The sequence below is a fragment of the Orcinus orca genome, chromosome 11, assembly GCF_937001465.1.
Source record: "Orcinus orca chromosome 11, mOrcOrc1.1, whole genome shotgun sequence".
NCBI classification, from domain to species: domain Eukaryota; kingdom Metazoa; phylum Chordata; class Mammalia; order Artiodactyla; family Delphinidae; genus Orcinus; species Orcinus orca.
In genome coordinates, this window is record NC_064569.1 from 54,989,905 (window position 1) to 55,009,732 (window position 19,828).

A 19,828-nucleotide genomic window follows, 5' to 3' on the forward strand; every position below is an offset into this window, starting at 1 on the left:
ACATCAGAACTTTGGCAGGGAAAGGGAAGGAAGCAGCTATAAACATGTGCTAGCACAACTCTGGTTAGTGTTCCCATTGCAGAGTTATACCTTGAAAAGCATAATATCCATGGATGTGAAAAGAATAAAGGATTTTGTGACTGTTGCTTGCAAGTTTCTAAACTGAGCATAGCACTCTTCATGATCTGACCCCAAGCTTCCTGCACAGGTTTAGCCCAGATCCTCTGTTTTCTGGCCTCATCCAACATCCTACCAATAACATATTAGGTTTTCTCATGCCTCCATTTATTCAACAGTTACCAAGCTCCTACTGAATACTGGGCACTGTGCTCTGGATTGATGATTCAGGGATGTAAGGAATCCTTCCTGCCCTCAGGGAGCTCACAGCTTAGGGGAAAAAAAGGAACCAACAAACAAACACATGCTTGTAATAGGGCATGGCAAGTGCCATGATGGAGATAGGCATGTGCGTGTGCTTTGTGGGAACACAGGAGATGCACCCATAAGTAAGGGCAACAAGGAAAGATTCCTGGAAGAGGTGACAGTTGAGCTGAGTCTTCATGAGGCAGTACGTTTCAGTGATTAGGCACATGGGTTCCTGAGTTGGATTTCTTGGGTTCAAAGCCCAGCTCCACTAGTTTACTAGCTGGATAACCTTGAACAAATTGCCTAACCTCTCTAAATCTCAGTTTTCTCATCTACAAAACCGGACCCCTCCTTCACAGTGTTATTGTGAGGAGTAAAAACATAATAAATGTAAGGCATTTAGTGCAATGTTGATGATACATAAATGAATTTACGTTTGTCTTTATATTAAGTATTAGCCAAGTGAAGAAGGGAGTGAGGAATGTTTCCGGTAGAGAAAATGGTGCACGCAAAAACCTAGAGGAATAAATGATTGTGACGTGTTTCCCCAAATGCATTTTAAAAACTTTGTTGCATGAAACAATAGGGAAGTGGGAATTTAACATCTTTCTTAAAAAATGTTTGCTTCTGTAACTTTCTGTACCTACCACTCCAGTTATCAGACCCAAGAGTCATATTACACTCCTTCCTTGCACCTACTCCCATATTCATTCAGTCACTAAGTCCTGTAGGTGAGTGCTTGTCAGCCAAATGTGGTCCACTTAGTATTTCCTGCCCATGCGGTCCAATACTTTTATAAAATACAGTAAAGATGAGTAACTAGAAAAACTAAATAGAAAGCAAAGATCTACAAAATCCAAGTCCAATTTGTTCTCTGTTAGATTTTTCAAATGTAAAATTACTCCTTTAACTTGCTACAAATGTTTCTTAATTCTTTTTTATTTTATTTATTTATTTATTTACTTTTGGCTGCATTGGGTCTTTGTCGCTGCACGGGCTTTAGTTGTGGCGAGCGGGGGCTACTCTTCGATGCGGTGTGCAGGCTTCTCATTGCTGTGGCTTCTCTTGTTGCAGAGCACAGGCTCTAGGCGCGTGGGCTTCAGTAGTTGTGGCACGTGGGCTCAGTAGTTGTGGCTCGTGGGCTCTAGAGCGCAGGCTCTAGCGCAGCATGTGGGATCTTCCCAGACCAGAGGATTGAACCCGTGTCCCCTGCATTGGCAGGTGGATTCTTAACTGCTGCGCCACCAGGGAAGTCCCTGATTCCTTAATTCTTACTCTCAACTTCTGTATTTATCTCACAGCAGATGGTAACAAAAATTCATAGACTGTCATCAGTTTAGGAACCATACTTTGAGATGCATCACTATAGAACATAATTCCCCCTTAACATTTCTAAAGCACCCCACTTTCTTTCCTTAGTTCAGCCCATAGGCCTTCATCATCTCTCCTCTAAATAACAACCTTCCAGACGGCCTCACTGCCTCCAGTATCTTACACCCCTCCAGTCCATCCTCCATGCTATAGTCAACCAGATCTTTTTAAGTCCCAAATCGAATTAATTTACTCTTCTGTCTAAAACTTGTCAATTATTTCCCACTGCCTTCAGACAGAGCCTGGAACTCCAGCATCTGGCCTTGGCCTCCTTCTCTTTCACACACTTGCACTCTGTGCTCCACGCCTTTGCTTACACTAATACCTCTACCCGAAACACGTTTTTCCATCTTCTCCACAAAAAAAAATCCCCAAATTTACTTACCTTTGAAGATTAAGTTCAAGAAACTTTTTCTGACTTCATCTCCCTGCCCAACTCCTCCTTCAGAGACCTAACACACATTCCTTTGTGTATTCAGCGCACCTCGTATATACTGTGGTGACTATAACATTTATCACAGCTATTTAGATTTATTTTCCTCACCAGACCATAAGTTGCTCTTACATAAATACCATGTCTAGACTTCTTTGTATTATTTCAGTAGCACCTAGCCTGCACATTTGCTAGCATATTGTAGGCATTTAAATCAATGGAAGAGTGGATGGATGAATAAATGATGAGAAAAAATTAAAGTTGAAAAGGTACAAGAACAAGATCAAGAAGTGCTTTTCATATCCTGCAGAGGAATTTGGATTTTTATCTTAAAGGCAACTGAAGACCTTAAAGTATTTTAAATACAGACACAACAAAATGCCTTATTGGGTTTTTGAAAGACGGGTCTGGCGACGGTATGATGGGTGGATTGGGAGTTAGAAGAGACAAATGAGCCTAGAGAGACTAGTTTGGAATCTACTGCAGCAACCCCAGCAAGAAGATGGAGAAGAGATGGAGAGAAGACTGGTTCCAGAGATATTTAGGGGGTTGAAGTATGAGAACTTTGTTGAGCAATAAGAGTGGGGAAGATAATTTCTAGAATTTTGTCTCAGTTCATTGGTGCCAACTGTTGATCAGAGGAATAAGAGTAAGGATCAGGTTTTGGAGGGAAATAACACATGAGCTCCTTCCTTTCTGTTCAGCGGCAAATTCAAACTTCACACTTTACTCAAGCTTCACTGAAGATGCCCAGCAGAGAATCTCACTTGTTTCTCTTTCAGGGATAATAGCAGTCATCAAGCAAGAATCTTGCCGTTTCCTTATTCCCACTGACTAACTCGTCTGCATGTTCCTCCTTCACGGCTCAGTGGAAGAGGATGCCCCCTCAGGTCTCACCCAACCCTATGCCCTCAGACCTCAGCCCCAAGGAGAACCTCTCCTCAGACCTTTAACCTCTCCCTCTTCACTACCTCTTTCCTGCAGCATATAGCTTTCAAATGTCTCTCATGTCCCCTTCCACCTTTTGCTTATTCCTTTCTTTTATTTAACCAACTTTCTCTAAGATAAATCTCTACAGTTAAATTCAAGTTATACTTGCAGTACATTATCATTGTTAAAAGCTCAAAAATACATAGACTATGAAGGAGAAATCATTTGTAATTCCACTATCCAGAAATAGTTCTTGCTAATAGACTGGTATATTTCTTTCTAGTAATTTTTCTATGCACATATACAAGTATGTATAAATGTCTACTTTATAAATACTCTCCAATTCAAAGTATTTTGCCATGTTATTAAATTTTTTCCATTAACATTATTTTAATGAATATGTAATCCATTATCTGGCATAAATTATTTATCTCTCACTGTTGACTTTTTAAAATTTTTCTATTATTTTGGTAAGATAAATAGCATTGTGCATTATAAACATCTTTACTCACCTTTCAGATTGTTTCCTTAGAATATATTTCTAAAAGTGGAACTCTTATGTCAAAGAGTATAAACACCTTTCAAGATTTTTTTTTTTAATTGGGGTATAGTTTTACAATGTTGCGTTAGTTTCTACTGTACAGGAAAGTGAAGTAGAGTTCCCTGTGCTATACAGCAGGTTCTCATTAGTTATCTATTTTATACATATTAGTTAGTGTATATATGTCAATCCCAATCTCCCAATTCATCCCATCTCCCCCTTTCCCCCCTTGGTGTCCATACATTTGTTCTCTACATCTATGTCTCTATTTCTGCTATGCAAACAGGTTCATCTGTATCACTTTTCTAGATTCCACATATATGCGTTAATATACTTTCAAGATTTTGATACATATTCCCAAATTGCTTTCCAGAAAGGTTGTACCAAAATACATTTCTATTAACTCTGCTTTTGCTAGGTTTATTATCATTTTTGAAGAGATTTTTTTCATTTAATAATCAAAAATGGTATCTGATTGTTTTGTTCTGCATTTCTTCAATTAAAACAGTTTTAGGCCACTGAACTGTACACTTAAAAATGATTAAGATGATTAAAGTTCTGTGTATTTTACCACGATAAAAAAATTTGAAAAAAGTAAAGTTGGGCAATTTTAATATTTGTTAGTCATTTCTATTTTCTCTTTGGTGAATTATGTATTCTTGTCCTTTGTCCATTTAACTATTGGGCTCAATAGTTTTCTTATTGATTTTTATGAGTTCTTTATATAGTAAAGGCGTTAAATCTCTTGCTGTTGATTTTATTGAAACTATATTTCCCTATTTGTTTTGTCATGTAAGTTTGTTTATGGGCTTGGATGTTTATGGAGGAGGGGGCAGTATAGACACATTTTAACTTTTCATATATTCAAATCTTTTAATAATTTCCTTTGGGTTTTCTTCCACTGCTATTATGCTCAAAAAGTCCTTTACTAGCCAGCCATCAAGTAATCATTCATCTACATGATTCTCTTACAGATATTGTTCTCCAGTCCTACAGCTCTAAAACTAACATGAAAACACTCATTCTCCATCTCAAGGAACTCTACTAGCCAGTGAAGGAGACAGACGTATACACAGGTAAATACAAACACATAAGAGATTGGTGAAGGACTGCTCATCCTACTTAACAGAGGTTCATGACTAAATGCACCAACATAGGTCAGGGGACCAAATTTGCCTAAAGCAACTCATCTCCTGGTTTTATCATCATAAATTAATTTTGGACCATTTAACACATGCACAAAACTGTACTATTTCTAGAAATATATGAAATGGGAATATGGTAGCCCATCCCAGCTAATCAGCCCCTTCTTCCTGGCTCTGGAGGTTTTAAAAACAATGATTCATAAAATATTTCCCAGGCAACCATCCATCCAGTCTTCCCACAAGTCTGAATTTGTCAGCCTGTCTTAATTTTAATCTAAGAAATTAAATCTCCATTTTAGTTTTATTAACGCTTTTACTGGTTTGCTGTTTTTAAAAGAAAACATGTAAATTATGAGGAAGATAAGCAAGAAATGAAAAGCCTTAAATATAATGGCAATAATTTTTAGTAAATGACCATTAATAAAGGTTTCCAGAAATTAATCAGCACAGATAGGCGTGGCAATCACTTGTGAAGGAAGTCTTCACAGAAATGCTTAGGGTTCTAGGAAATACTGAGTCTCATACACTGCTGACAGGAGTACAGCCTTTCCACAGGATACTTTTTCAATATGAATTAAGAGGCTTAAAGGGGTTTTAATTTTTGAAGTAATAATTCCATTTCTTGGAATCTATTTTAAAGAAATCAGGGATTTACATATCATTACAGTGCTATGTATTATGGCAAATATTCTAAATAGCCTCTAAAATAGGGAAAAATTAGATGAATTATTGGTAGATTGGTAGGATACTACATAACCACTCAAAATTACATTAAAATATTCTTATGTACAAGGACATAAGAATATGCTTTCTGTATAGTGAAAGATGAAAAGAATCAGGTTACAAAAGATATGTATGGTTGATTCCAATTTAGATATATGTTATATAAAAGAGATCGGAAGAAAATTCACCAAAATAGTTTTCTCTGGCTAGTGCGATTACAGATGGTCTTCACATTCTGGATTTTCCAAAATTTTCTATAATAAACTAAGTTCTGAGGGGGGGGGGAAGCTATTTTTTGTAAATGTTTGTGCAGTAAAATGTCAATCCTTGTGATTGGCTAAGAGCAAGCCTATTTCCACCCAGACCACTTTCAGAAAAGGAGTGATGTTTAGAGTTATGGAACATACTGAATGCATCTATGGAAAGGATATAAAAGACATGCTTCATGCTTTACCTAAAAGATGTTCCATCTTCATCTCTTTTCCCACCCAAGCCTTACAACATTCTCTATAAAGACCCACCACTTCTTGGGGCAAACAATAAAGCTAGAAAAACACATTGAGTGTCTACCATAGGCCAGGTAATTCCACGTACATTATCTTATTTGATCCTCACAGAAACCTGTAACATTGACTTTGAATACATCTAAGCAGCCTACCCCAAGTTATAGGTATATTAAGTATCAATATTAGAGCCAAGATCTGAAGCCCAGGCCACTGACTCCAAGTCAAGAGCTTATCACAACTGCCTCCTTGATGTGCACCTGCACATCTCAAATATACACATGGTCCAAAAAGTGTCCATGTTATTTCAATTACTTATCAGCTTACAGAAATGAGACATTTGTATTGCACTAATTTGTTAAGTATATGATTATTGATGTATTATATATATTGGCTACTTGTCTTTTATTTAAGCTCTGCTACCCACTATCATCAATACCAAAAACAAGTTTCATTACAGTTACCAAAGGGGAAAGGTGGTGGGGGGAGGGATAAAATGGGAGTTTGGGATTGACATGTACACACTACTATATTTAAAATAGATAACCAACAAGGATACTGTATAGCACAGGGAACTCTGCTCCATATTCTGTAACAACCTAAATGGGAAAAGAATTTGAAAAAGAATAGGTACATGTATATGTATAACTGAATCACTTTGCTGTACACCTGAAAATAACACAACATGGTTAATCAACGATACTCCAATATAAAAAAAAATTAAAACCAAACAAAACAAAAACAAATTTCAAACAGTTTCATGCAGAACATGGTTCTTCTCAAACAACAAGCCTTCCCTAACATTTTTAAAGGATTTGTTTTTAAAAAAACGAGTCACAGATTGTGTATTTAAGTTTGTCTTTCCAGATTCACTTCTTTAAATCACTTCCCAAGTCACTAGAGATATGTGTTTATCTCTCCTGGCAATCCCTTTGTACTTACCATCCCTCCCTTGGCCCCATGCTTCCTGCCACACCGAAGAAGTCAATCTCATTCATGTCCATTAATCCTAGACTAAAACCAATTCCAAATTTTGGTTCAGCATTCACCAACTGAAGATAGTTTTCTAAGACTGGCCCAGTTCTGCTTTGACCGTTTACTCTGTTTCTCCTATTAGTGATGTATTTTATATGGCCTAAATTATTTCATACTTCTCCACATATCATTTTGTGTTTTTTCTCCTTGACTTTATTTCTACCTATTTACATTCTATGTTTCTCAGGAATCATGACCACTTCTTTTTTCTCTTATATCACCCCAGATGTTTTGTTAAGTGCTATGTACATTTCTTTATTCATTAGGTACATAAGGGATGTCCAACAAATGCTTGTTAATCAACTGTGTTCAGCTTACTCCTATTCACCTACAAACACAGATTCTCAAGAAAATCAGTAAAATGGAAAATGAATAGATGAAGAACAGGACACCACACTTTGAATTAGCATATAAGCCTATGCTCTCCTTTGCTTTACTAGTTTCTCTTAGACTGGGGAAAAGAAGTTTGGTATGTCTCCCGGCATTTTTAGGAATTTCAGGATTGATGGCCAATTTCAGGGTTTGCCGTTGTGATTGAATCTCAATGGAAATATTATGAAAGTTCAACGAATTACATTAGTTTGGTCTTTTATGTGAAAAATCTTAGTAATGTGCTAAAATATCACCATGTATTAATTTGCCCCTATAGCTGTTGAAAGTTTCATATTAAAAAAAAAAAACTGGGGACTTCCCTGGTGGCACAGTGGTTAAGAATCCACCTGCCAATGCAGGGGACACGGGTTCGATCCCTGGTCTGCGAAGATCCCACATGCCGCGGAGCAACTAAGCCCGTGTACTACAACTACTGAACCTGTGCTCTAGAGCCCACGAGCCACAACTACTGAGCCCACATGCTACAACTACTGAAGCCCGTGCGCCTAGAGCCCGTTTTCCACAAGAGAAGCCCGCTCACCACAACGAAGAGTAGCCCCTGCTCACTGCAACTAGAGAAAGCCCGCATGCAGCAGTGAAGACCCAATGCAGCCTAAATAAATTAATTAATTAAAATTTTTTAAAAAGCTGATCTGATTTAAAAGCTTTTATATATGATAATTTCTACTAACTAAATGTGTGACCTTAAATTGTTTAACCACTTGACTAGCAATTTCTTCATCTACACAGTAGGAATAATAATACACTGCTCACCTCACCTGGATGGTTGTAAGGATTCTATGAGATGATGTATGTGAAAGCACATTATAAACTCAGGTGAAATATACAAATAGGAACTTATTTTTTTAATGCAGAGCTCCCCATATGCTCTTTCAGTTGTGATTTTTAATATCTCTAATTATTTGCAAGGCTGATGGATATGTTCCCTGTTAATGAGTGACAATACCTTCTTGTCTTCATTGGGACCATTTCCATCTCCTTGCTTCCTGCTGGCTTTATTGAATGATAATCACCATATATCACATGCTCTTTAAAAACAGACCTATTTTAGTCACTGGTATCACAGTCTGATCCTTTTGTTCCTTGAGCACACTGTCCCTTCAGGTACAGTAAAAGAGCTGAATTCAATTAAAATCCTTGCACAGTCTTAAGCGGACAGATAAAGTCCATTCTAACTATGCGAAATAAACTATGTTCCTTAAATAAGTTTTCATTCATTTTTACCACACTCTATCAGTTTCTCTATCAAAACTTTGCTTTTTTAATTGGTTCTGGCAAAATTCCAGATATGCACTCTTCCAAATGTTTAGCTATTTGGCATTACAACTCCCAAAATATCCCTAAGTAGTTAGAGGAAATGTAGGGGAAAAGAAGGTATGAAAAACATTACAGGTGATACAGTGGCTTGAACACGTGTTTCCAGCTGCCTCTCTCCTATAATCTCATTGAAATGACCCAGGAAATAAAAATACATCTACGTGAGCAAACCTACATCAGCAGTGGGAACTGGGGCAAAGGGACAAACATTTACTAGCAACATCGAAGACAATCTGAGCTGGAGAAGGGACCCTTGTGTCCAGAGGGGTCATAAGTACAGGCAACCCCGGCAGACACTCAATACTAATCCCTCCTGTGGAGGGACTAAGACTAGAAAAGTCAGGGGTATTCTAGAAAACCACCACAGAGACTCTGAGAAAAGCACCAGTCCCCGAGAGTATACAGAGGGGCTTGCTCTTGACACAGACGTATGCATTTTTTAACCCAAATATATCAGCTATACCCATTACTCTGGATATTTTCTCATATCAGAACATATAGATCTACTGCACTATTTCTAATGTTTCAGTCACACTGTTGTATAGCTCCATCACATCTGTGTATATTGCTGAAAGAATAGTTAACTAAATTCCAAAAAGTAAATTGCTAATCTAAAGGTGTGTGAATTTCATTTTGATTAATACCGCCAAATTGCCTTCCTTAAAGTGTCAAAGCCACCTATTTCCCACCACCAAAGTATAAGTGTCAGTATCTACAAATTCTTACCAATTACCATATTTCAATTTTTTAGTTAATGTTATCTCCTTATTACAGTCTTTTAAAAAATAAAAATTTTTTTACCACTCTAGAGGGCAAAAGGTGACATTTCATGTTCTTTTAATTTTCGTTTCTTGGATGACTCATGAGGTTTAGCATATTTTCACACTTTTGTAAACCACTGTATTTCTTCCTCCATGAAATTTCTTCTTTCCTTTTTCTTATTCTTCACTTGGGTTGTTCTTTTTGCTTATTTGTTTGTTCGCTTTTGCTTTATAAGCAAGAGAGTAGTTGAGAGAACAGAAGCTGGAGCCAGCCTAGCTGGATTCAAATCCCATCTCCACCCCTTAGTAGATACATGACGTTGGAGAAGTTAATTAACCTCTCTGTACTTGTTTCCTCACCAATAAAATGACGATGACGCTAGAACCTACCCCGTAGGGTTGTTGTGGAATTTTAAATGGCTTAAAATTAAAAAGCACTTAGAACAATGCCAGGCACAAAGAGAAATGCCTGATAAATGTTAGCAATTCATAGGAGCTCACTGACCAGGATGGACAGAAATCATTTATCTGCAGTGATTATTTTCTTCCACTCTTTAATTTTTCATTTTGTTTTGTTTTAATCTGTCTTAAAGCATACTAAAGTTTTTTATACAGTGAAATCTGTCAATCTTTTCCTTATAGAAAAAGATTATTTTTTATTGAAGTATACTTGATTTACAATGTTGCATTAATTTCTGCTGAACCGCAAAGTGATTCAGTTATATAGATATATAGATATATAGGTATAGATATAGATATATTCTTTTCCACTATGGTTTATCACAGGATATTGAATATAGTTCCCTGTACCATACAGTAGGACCTTGTTGTTTATCCATTCCATATATAATAGTTTACATCTGCTAACCCCAAACTCCCATTCCATCCTGCCCTCCTCACCCTTGGAAACCACATGTCTGTTCTCTATGTCTGTGAGTCTGTTAGAAAAAGATTCTAATATCATGTGCAGAAAGGTAATTCTCACTGCAGGATTTTTTTTTTTTTTTTCATTTATTTGGCTGCTCCGGGTCTTAGTTGCGGCACATGGGATCTTCATTGCCACTTGCGGGATCTTTTTTAATGGCGGCATGCGGGTTCCTTTAGTTGCAGCACACGGGCTCTTAGTTGCAGTGTTCAGGATCTGGTTCCCTGACCAGGGATCGAATCCGGGCGCCGTGCATTGAGAGTGCAGAGTCTTAACCACTGGACCACCAGGGAAGTCCCTCACTCCAGGATTTTAAAAGACTTCTTTCACATGTCCTTCCAATGATTTTATAATTTTATTTATTTATTTATTTATTTGCGGTACGCGGGCCTCTCACTGTTGTGGCCTCTCCCGTTGCGGAGCACAGGCTCCGGACGCGCAGGCTCAGCGGCCATGGCTCACGGGCCTAGCCGCTCCCCAGCACGTGGGATCTTCCCGGACCAGGGCACGAACCCACATCCCCTGCATCAGCAGGCAGACTCTCAACCACTGCGCCATCAGGGAAGCCCTATAATTTTTTTTTTTTTGACATTGGGCTCTTTAATCAAATTGAAACTTAGTTTTATAAGTTGGGTAAGATAAGACAAACTTTACTCTTTTCCTCATGGATAGCCAATTGTCCTGCTCCCCCTCTTACTCATTAATTTGAAATACTCAAAACATCAAAGTTCCAATTGGAATTGCATTGTTTCCATATCACCTTGGAGGAGGATTGGTAATTTTACAATATAAGTTGTCCTACCTTAGGACATGGTCATTTCTCTCGTTATTCCAGTCTTGCCTTGAGTCCTCAGTTAAAGTTTTGTTGGGTTTCTTTTTATAAATCTTACCCATTTCTTGCTCATTATATTCTTAAGCACTTCTTTAATTTACCAGTTGAGTTTACTAATGTGATGAATTACATTAATATATTTCCTGACGTTGAATCATCCTAATTGATTATAGGGTTTCATTCAACGATTTCTTATGAAATATGCCAAACATACTAGACAGTATTACATATATTTAATTTATATTATATCTTATATTTAATAGATAGTTAATATAGTATATATTAAACACCTGTGTATTATTTGCCATTGGTCTTTATCAAATCTGAACATTTTGCTACACTTATATAATTGGAGGGGGGAAAGGAAATTCATCAATACAGGCAAGTCCCTTATATACTTCTCCCAGATTCCATTCCCCTTGCTCCCTACTCAGATATAGCCATTACCCTTAATTAAAAGTTTATCGTTACCATGGACATGTTTATAATATTAAATTTGAAGAAATCATCAGTAATATGGAGCACTATGCAGTAGTTTTCAACCTGTATATAAATTGCATGATACTGTATTATCACTCTGCAGCTTGGTTTTGCTTTGTTTTTTGACTTAAAAAAATCTTATATTTATAATTACTGATGCCTATAGTTCTAGTTTACTTATTTTGATGGAGGTATGGTATTCCAGCTTATGAATATATTATACTTCCATTTGTTCATTCTTCTACCGAGAGACATTTAGGATGTGCCAGTGTTTTCCTATTATACGCGGTGCTATGATGAAAACTCTTGTGCACATACATAGATTTTCCTTAAAGCTGCACTACCCACTACATTAGCCACTTCTCTAAACAGCTGGTTCATATCTTTGCCCATTTTTCTATTAGATTTGCTTGTCTTTTTCTTTTTTATTTGTAGGGGTACTTTATATATTTAGAATATAAATCTTATATTAGTTGTATGTGATATAAATATTTTCTCCCATTCTGAACTTTTCTTTCAACTTTGATTATGGTGTCTTTGTTAAGCAAAGGTTTTTTATTTTATCAATCTTTGCCTTTATGGTGTATGCTTTTGATTGTCTTAGTCAACAGATCCTTCCCTGTCCCAAGATCAAAAACATATTTCTTACATTTTCTCCTAAAATGTCCTAAAATGTTAAAGGCTTTTCATATTTAGGTCTTTTTAAAAAATTTTTATTTATTTATTTATTTATTTATTTATTGGCTACGTTGGGTCTTCGTTGTTCCGTGTGGGCTTTCTCTAGTTGCGGCGAGCAGGGGCCACTCTTCATTGCCGTGCGCAGGCTTCTCATTGCGGTGGCTTCTCTTGATGCGGAGCACAGGCTCCAGGTGCGTGGGCTTCAGTAGTTGCGGCACGTGGACTCAGTAATGTGGCTCACAAGCTCTAGAGCACAGGCTTAGCAGTTGTGGCACGCGGGCTTAGTTGCTCCGCGGCATGTGGGATCTTCCCGGACCAGGGCTCGCACCCGTGTGCCCTGCATTGGCAGGCAGACTCCTAACCACTGCACCACCAGGGAAGTCCCATATTTAGGTCTTTAATCCCCCTGCAATTAACACTGTAGTGTACAGTGTGACAGTTTTCTTTTCTGTGTGGATAGCCATCCATTCCATGACAATATTTTGAATAGTTTGTCCTGTTCCCAATTATTTGTAACGTCATATGCTATATCTCTAAACATATATGGCTCTTTTCTAGGCTTTCTATTCTGTTACATATATGTATAGTGGGCCCTCTATACTGTGAGTTCCATATGCAGGTATTAAACCAACCACAAATTGAAAATATTTGGGAAAAAAAATTCCAGAACATTTCAAAAGCAAAATTTGAATTTGTCGTGCACCAGCAACTATTTACATAGCATTTACATTGTATTAGGTATTATAAGTAATCTAGAGATGATTTAAAGTATACAGGAGGATGTGCATACATGCATACATTATATGCAAATACTATGCCATTTTATATAAGGGACTTGAGCATCTGTGAATTTTGGTATTGGGGAGGTCCTTGAACCTATCTCCCATGGATACTGAGGGATGACTGTATTTCTATATCTTTGCATAAATACGATATTATTTTAGTTACCTTAGGTTTATAGTAAGCAAGTCCCTCAAATTATTCTTCAAAATTGGCTTAACTTTTGTTCTTTCTAATGAATTTTCGTATCACCTTGACAAGTTCCACAGAAAACACTGAATTTGTAGATTGATTTGGAGAAAATGACATAATTATAATATTCAATCTTCCTTCTCTCAAAATTGGTATATAGTTCTATTTATTCAGATCTTCTTTAATGTGATTCAGTGATGTTCTATTTTCTCCATAGAGTATCACAGATACTTTGTTAGATTTATTCAAAGATATCTTATTGTTCTGTTACTATTATGAATTATATATTTTTCTACTAATTTTCTAAACAATAATTATCAATATAAGAATGCTATTGTGTCTTACAAACCTGCTGAATTTTTAGATGGTCTCTATAGACAATCATATCCTTTACAAATAAGAGAAAGTTTTTATTTTCCTCTTCTATATATTAATTCTCTTCCTTCTCTTATTGCATTTGCTATACAATACAACATTGAATAGAAGTGGTGCCAGAAGCCTCTTAGTCTGACTCTTAACTGACTCTTAACTTGAACAAGAATGCCTCCAAACTTTCACCTCTAAAGTATGATGTAAACCATTGTCAGGCTTTTAAAGTTTCCCTTCTATTCGTAGTTTTCTAAGAGTCTGTATATGTGAGTGGGTGAGTGTGTAAAAGAGTTCTGAATTTTATATGCTCTTTCAGCACCTACTGAGATGATCATATGGTAATCAGGAAGACAGAAATAACAGGGAGACTTATTACCCTATACCCTTTTGTACTTGTTGAATTTTTACCAGGACTTCCATTTCCAGTAATAGAGTGGGCTAAATAATTGGAACAACCCTCCAACTGAAAATACTAGATAAAATACTAGTAAAATCTTAAAAGCATCAAAGGAATGTTAAGAAGAAATTATTAAGCCTAACTTTTGGTGAATGTAGGAACCCAGAAGTGAATAGGACACTGAGGGCATTTGCCAAACCTCACCAATCTCAGCCTTGGTTTCCGTGGCCTCAGGAAATGTGGAAGAACAGAAGCCAAAGCCCAGAGCCTACCTGGGGAATTAAATAGGACACTCAGATCCCCGAGGACTGGTAAAAGGATGAACCTTTGGTATAAGAATAAATCCCACAACTCCTGCCCCAGAGAAAGCAAGAATAAAGGAAAGGAATTCCCCTGATGAGTTGTAATAACAGATAGCCCTCATGAGGATTTACAAATTCACACAACCTGGATGATCCAAGAAAAAGTCAAGAACTGATAGTGGTCCCAGGCACAGCCAAGGCAAACATAAATCCCCACTGGAAGAACCCACCATCGTCCAGGGCCTCAAAGAATGCTCACAAATAATTTTCTAAAGAAAATGAGTAGCTCATAGTCATTTAGGAGACAAAGCACTAAAGCAAAAACCAGCAGAAATAACAGAAACAGAGCTGCAAAACCTCTGATACTGGAATTATCAGACACAGATTACAAAATGACTATGATTACTCTATTAAATAAAAGTCAAAGGACTTCCCTGGTGGCGCAGTGATTAAGAATCTGCCTGCCAATGCAGGGTACACGGGTTTGAGCCCTGGTCCGGGAAGATCCCACATGCCGCAGAACAATTAGGCCCATGTGCCACAACTACTGAGCCTGCACTATAGAGCCCACGAGCCACAACTACTGAGCCCGTGTGCTGCAACTACTGAAGCCCAGGCGCCTAGAGCCCGTGCTCCACAACAAGAGAAGCCACCACAATGAGAAGCCCGCACATGGCAACAAAGAGTAGCCCCCGATCGCTGCAACTAGGAAAAGCCCATGCACAGCAACAAAGGCCCAATGCAGCCAAAAATAAATAAATAAATAAATAATTTTAAAAAGTCAAGCTTGAAAATAAATCCAGATAATAAGAAACCATATAGAATAACCAAGCAGATTTTTTAAAAGAATCAAATAGAACCTCAAAAACTGACAACTATAATAACTGTAATTAAAAACTAAATGGATGGTTTTAACAGCTTGTTAGGCATACCTAAAGAAAGAATTGTTGAAAACAGAAGTAGAGTCATGAATGTAGGAAACAAACTTATGGTTACCAGGAGATTGGGGGGGAGGGGAGGGATAAACTGGGAGATTGGGACTGACATACACACACTAATATGTATAAAATAGATAACTAATAAGAACCCGCTGTATAGCACAGAGAACTCTACTCAATATTCTGTAATGGCCTGTATGGGAAAAGAATCTAAAAAACAATCAAAAAGAATGGATATATGTATAACTGACTCACTTTGCTGTATACCTGAAATTAACACAACATTGTAAATCAACTATACTCCAATAAAAACTTTTAAAAAGGGGACTTCCCTGGTGGCGCAGTGGTTAAGAATCCACCTGCCAATGCAGGGGACACAGGTTTGAGCCCTGGTCCAGGAAGATCCCACATGCCGAGGAGCAACTAAGCCTGTGCACCACAACTACTGAAGCCTGGCGCCTAGAGCCGCTGCTTTGCAACAAGAGAAGCCACCGCAATGAGAAGCTCATGCACCGCAATGAAGAGTACCTCCTGCTCGCCGCAACTAGAGAAAGCCTCCACGCAGCAACGAAGACCCAACGCAGCCAAAAGTAAACTAAAAAAATAAAATACCCAGGCCAAAAAGAAAAAGAAAGAAAGAATTGTTGAAATGGAGGATAGACCAGAATAACTTGTTTAGAAAGAAGCACAAAGAGGCAAAGAGATGTAACACATGAAAGAAAGATTAAAAGACATGGAAGATAGTGAGAAAGTAACATGCCTCTAATCAGAGTTCCAGAAGGAGAAAAGAGTGAGAATGAAACAATATCTGATGAGATAAGACCTGAGAATTTTCCCAAGTGAATGATCCTAACCACAAATTCAAGAAGTCCAAATGAATTCCAAGAGGGGTAAATTTTGAACTTTTTGAATTTATTCCATATTTGAAAAAATTTTTAATTTAAATCGTTTTTTGCAAAAGAAACCAGTTTGGGAAGAGAGGGGCAAGAGACAGTCGAAAAAGAAGGTTGCATATTATATAAGCTACTTTGTTTAAATTTACTTTTGTGAGTTAACTTGTACATCAGAAAGTACACTGAAAATATATGAAAAAAATCAATTTACTTATTTAATATTTTAATATATGAAAAATGTTTATCCAAATTTCCCTTAAATCTAGAAGTCAAATATTATTGACGCACGTATTATGTAATGTTCTCATGTTTTAAAAAAAAGTATTGGCTAAGGAATCTAGCCTAGCCCACTGAGTACTTTTTTAACTGGAACTTTGGTTCAATCACAGAAACGTAAATTGAATTAGGAACCTGAACTAAAATGAACCCTGAATCAAAAACCCAAAATGAACTATACTAATCTGCAGGAACACAAAGGGAACCAAAGCCAAATATGGTAATAATTGTTTACAGAACCAAAATTCTCTAAGAAAATCATTTGCCTGTGCCAGTTTTTCTTCTTTCTGATGTATTATATTTTTAATACTTTTAGAAAAATATTATCTAACAAGATAATGTGTCCTTAAGAAGAACAAGTTGGATATTAAATAAAATGGTCATTCCTCTCTCCTCTTCAGACACCCTTAGCCAACCCAGTCTGAGCAACAAGCTGAAAATCAAGCATTAAAGGGAACCAGGCCTTAAAGGGAATGAGGCCTTAAATGGAACCAGGCCTTAAAGGGAACTCCAGGGAAGCCAGGAAAAACAGTGAGAAAAACCAAGAGAGAAGCTACAAGTCCCTGGCCCTGTTCTGAGGTGGAAAAGGCCTTGACAGAGGAAAAGAATGAGAAAGCTAATCTCTATTTTGCTTTTTTTAAAAAACTCTCTCTCCCTTCCTCCTGATCTTTTCCCCCTTTCCTGTCTCTTTTTAACAGATCATCTCTTTTTCCTACATTTCTTTTGCTTATTTCCATATCTTTGTCTTCTATATCTTCTGCTATTATCTCTCCTATTTGTCTTCTTTCATCCCTTTTATCCCCATTTCTTTCCCTTCTCCTTCTCTACTACTTCCCCCACCCCGTCCCGGACCCTATTATTCTGTTCTCCAATATTTCCCTTCCTCCATCTTTTTTTTTTCAATTATCTGATCTCATTCCCCACCAAAAGTAGAGGATGTTTATAATCTTATGAAACAGATTTGACAATATTTACTTATTTGCTTTATGCAACATGATGCTATACTTTGTTCATAATATTTGGAGGGAAATGTTATTTATCCACTTATCAGGCCATTTTGTTAAATGCTACTTCCATTTTTGCACCACTCGATAATTTGCAAAGCACTTTTTAGTGCACATTAGTAACCAATTCAAAGTTGGTGGGAGATTTTAAGGTAACCCTGATAATTTTCACTGTGACAGTCAGCCTTCAAGATTTTTCCCAATGATTTTTTTTTTTTTTTTTTTTTTTGCGGTATGCAGGCCTCTCACTGTTGTGGCCTCTTCCGTTGCGGAGCACAGGCTCTGGACATGCAGGCTCAGCGGCCATGGCTCACAGGCCCAACCGCTCTGCGGCATGTGGTATCTTCCTGGACCAGGGCACAAACCCGTGTCCCCTGCATCGGCAGGCGGACTCTCAACCACTGCGCCACCAGGGAAACCCAAGATTTTTCCCAATGATTCTTACCTTCTGGTATCTATGCTCTTCTGTACTCTCTTGACATGCTATGTAAGAATTGGTTTATGTGACTCGTTGAACATGGTGGAAGTGATGGTGTGTGACTTCTGAGGTTAGGTCATGGAAAAACATAGCAACTTCCACATTGCTTACTTGAATCACTTGTTCTGGAGGAAGTCAACTACCATGTTGTAAACACACTCAAGCAACCCTACAGAGCAGTACACATCTTGAGGAACTGAGGTCTCCTGTCAACCAGCACATATTTGCCTGCCATGTAAGTGTGCCATCTTGGAAGCAGATCCTCCAGCCCCTGTTAAGCCTTCAGATGATTGTGGCCCTGGTCAACATCTTGACTGCAACCTCATGAAACCACCCCTCCAGCCAAAACATCCAGCTAAGCCGCTCCCTAATTCCTCACAGAAACCATGAGAGATAAATGCTTATTATTGTTTTAAACCACTAAATTTTGTGGTAATTTGTTATGCAGAAATAGATAACTAAAATGATTACAGTACTGTTTTGGACACAAAACCAAAACAATTTGTGCATAGATAAACACCTGAAAACAGTTCTTTCTTTACTTCACCAGTAATAAATAGGCACTTACCAATTCCAGAAAGGAAATTTTGAAAAGTTCCTGGAAATTTCTTTTATACACTCAGCTTAATTCAGCAGTACTTCTGTATTCTTCTCATATGAGGATGGAAACAATAGTATACACAGAATAAAATTAATAACTTCCTTGTCTAATAAGTCTAGTTACATTAAAAAACAAGTCCCCTGTGAGAACACATCACAAATAAGATCATCCAAAAAAAAGTTCCACTCTCTCAGAACAATGCATTTGTACTTTGAAATACAGTCAGCCCTCTGTATCCAAGGACTTTGAGAACTTGAGCATCTGCAGATTTTGGTATCTGCAGGGGTGGGGGATCCTGGAAACAATCTCCCACAACCAAGGGCCAAGAGACCAGTGTATATTCTTTTAATTATCCACAATATGGAGCTAAAGAACATTTTTGTTATTTGTTCTCAGTTCAGAGAAACTTATGCATTCCCTGTTCACAGTTATAGTTTCAAATAAATTTTACATCAAAAATAATGTTAAATCTTGCTAAATCTTATAAATAGGCATTACTATCCAGCTTCCACAACTGAACTTTTTTTAATTAAAAAAAAAGTGAACCCATTCTTCTAATGACCCAAGAATGTAATCTAATAATGCTGTTAACCTAAAGCTAAAATTGAACATGAAAACATCCCTCTATATGAAAAATGAACTCTACTGTTTTGTCATTTAATTGCACCTCTAGATACTTGGAGTGCAGAGCAGCTATAATTCTGAATTTTTTTTTTCTTGCAAAGTATCCTGATGGGTATAATGTGATCATCATTTACATGATCCAAGATTAGGATGATAATCAAAAGGAATTAAATCAAAATACCAGCCACTGAATGCTCCAGTATGTCTTTTCTTTATAATAATAACCACACGGGCTTCCTTGGTGGCGCAGTGGTTGAGAGTCCGCCTGTCGATGCAGGGGACACGGGTTCGTGCTCGGTCCAGGAAGATCCCACATGCTGTGGAGCGGCTGGGCCCATGAGCCACGGCCACTGTGCCTGCGCGTCCGGAGACTGTGCTCCGCAACGGGAGAGGCCACAGCAGTGAGAGGCCCGTGTACCGCAAATAATAATAATAATAATAATAACCACACTATATTTGTAGTGGCCTATGAGGATTTTGATAATCTCTACAGATTAGATGCTGAGTGAAATTCATTAAATGATTCAACAAATATTTTATC

At 37.5% G+C, this 19,828-nt stretch overlaps 1 long non-coding RNA gene across 1 annotated transcript in view; it reads right to left on the minus strand.

Annotated features, from left to right (window-relative positions):
• The window catches only part of LOC117197500 (uncharacterized), a 124,050-nt gene extending 105,974 nt beyond the window's left edge, over positions 1-18,076 (minus strand). Inside the window, exon 1 of the long non-coding RNA XR_004478150.1 lies at positions 18,030-18,076. This is a non-coding gene — a long non-coding RNA (uncharacterized LOC117197500). The remainder of the gene's footprint in view (positions 1-18,029) is intronic.
• Between the last annotated feature and the right edge of the window lie 1,752 nt (positions 18,077-19,828).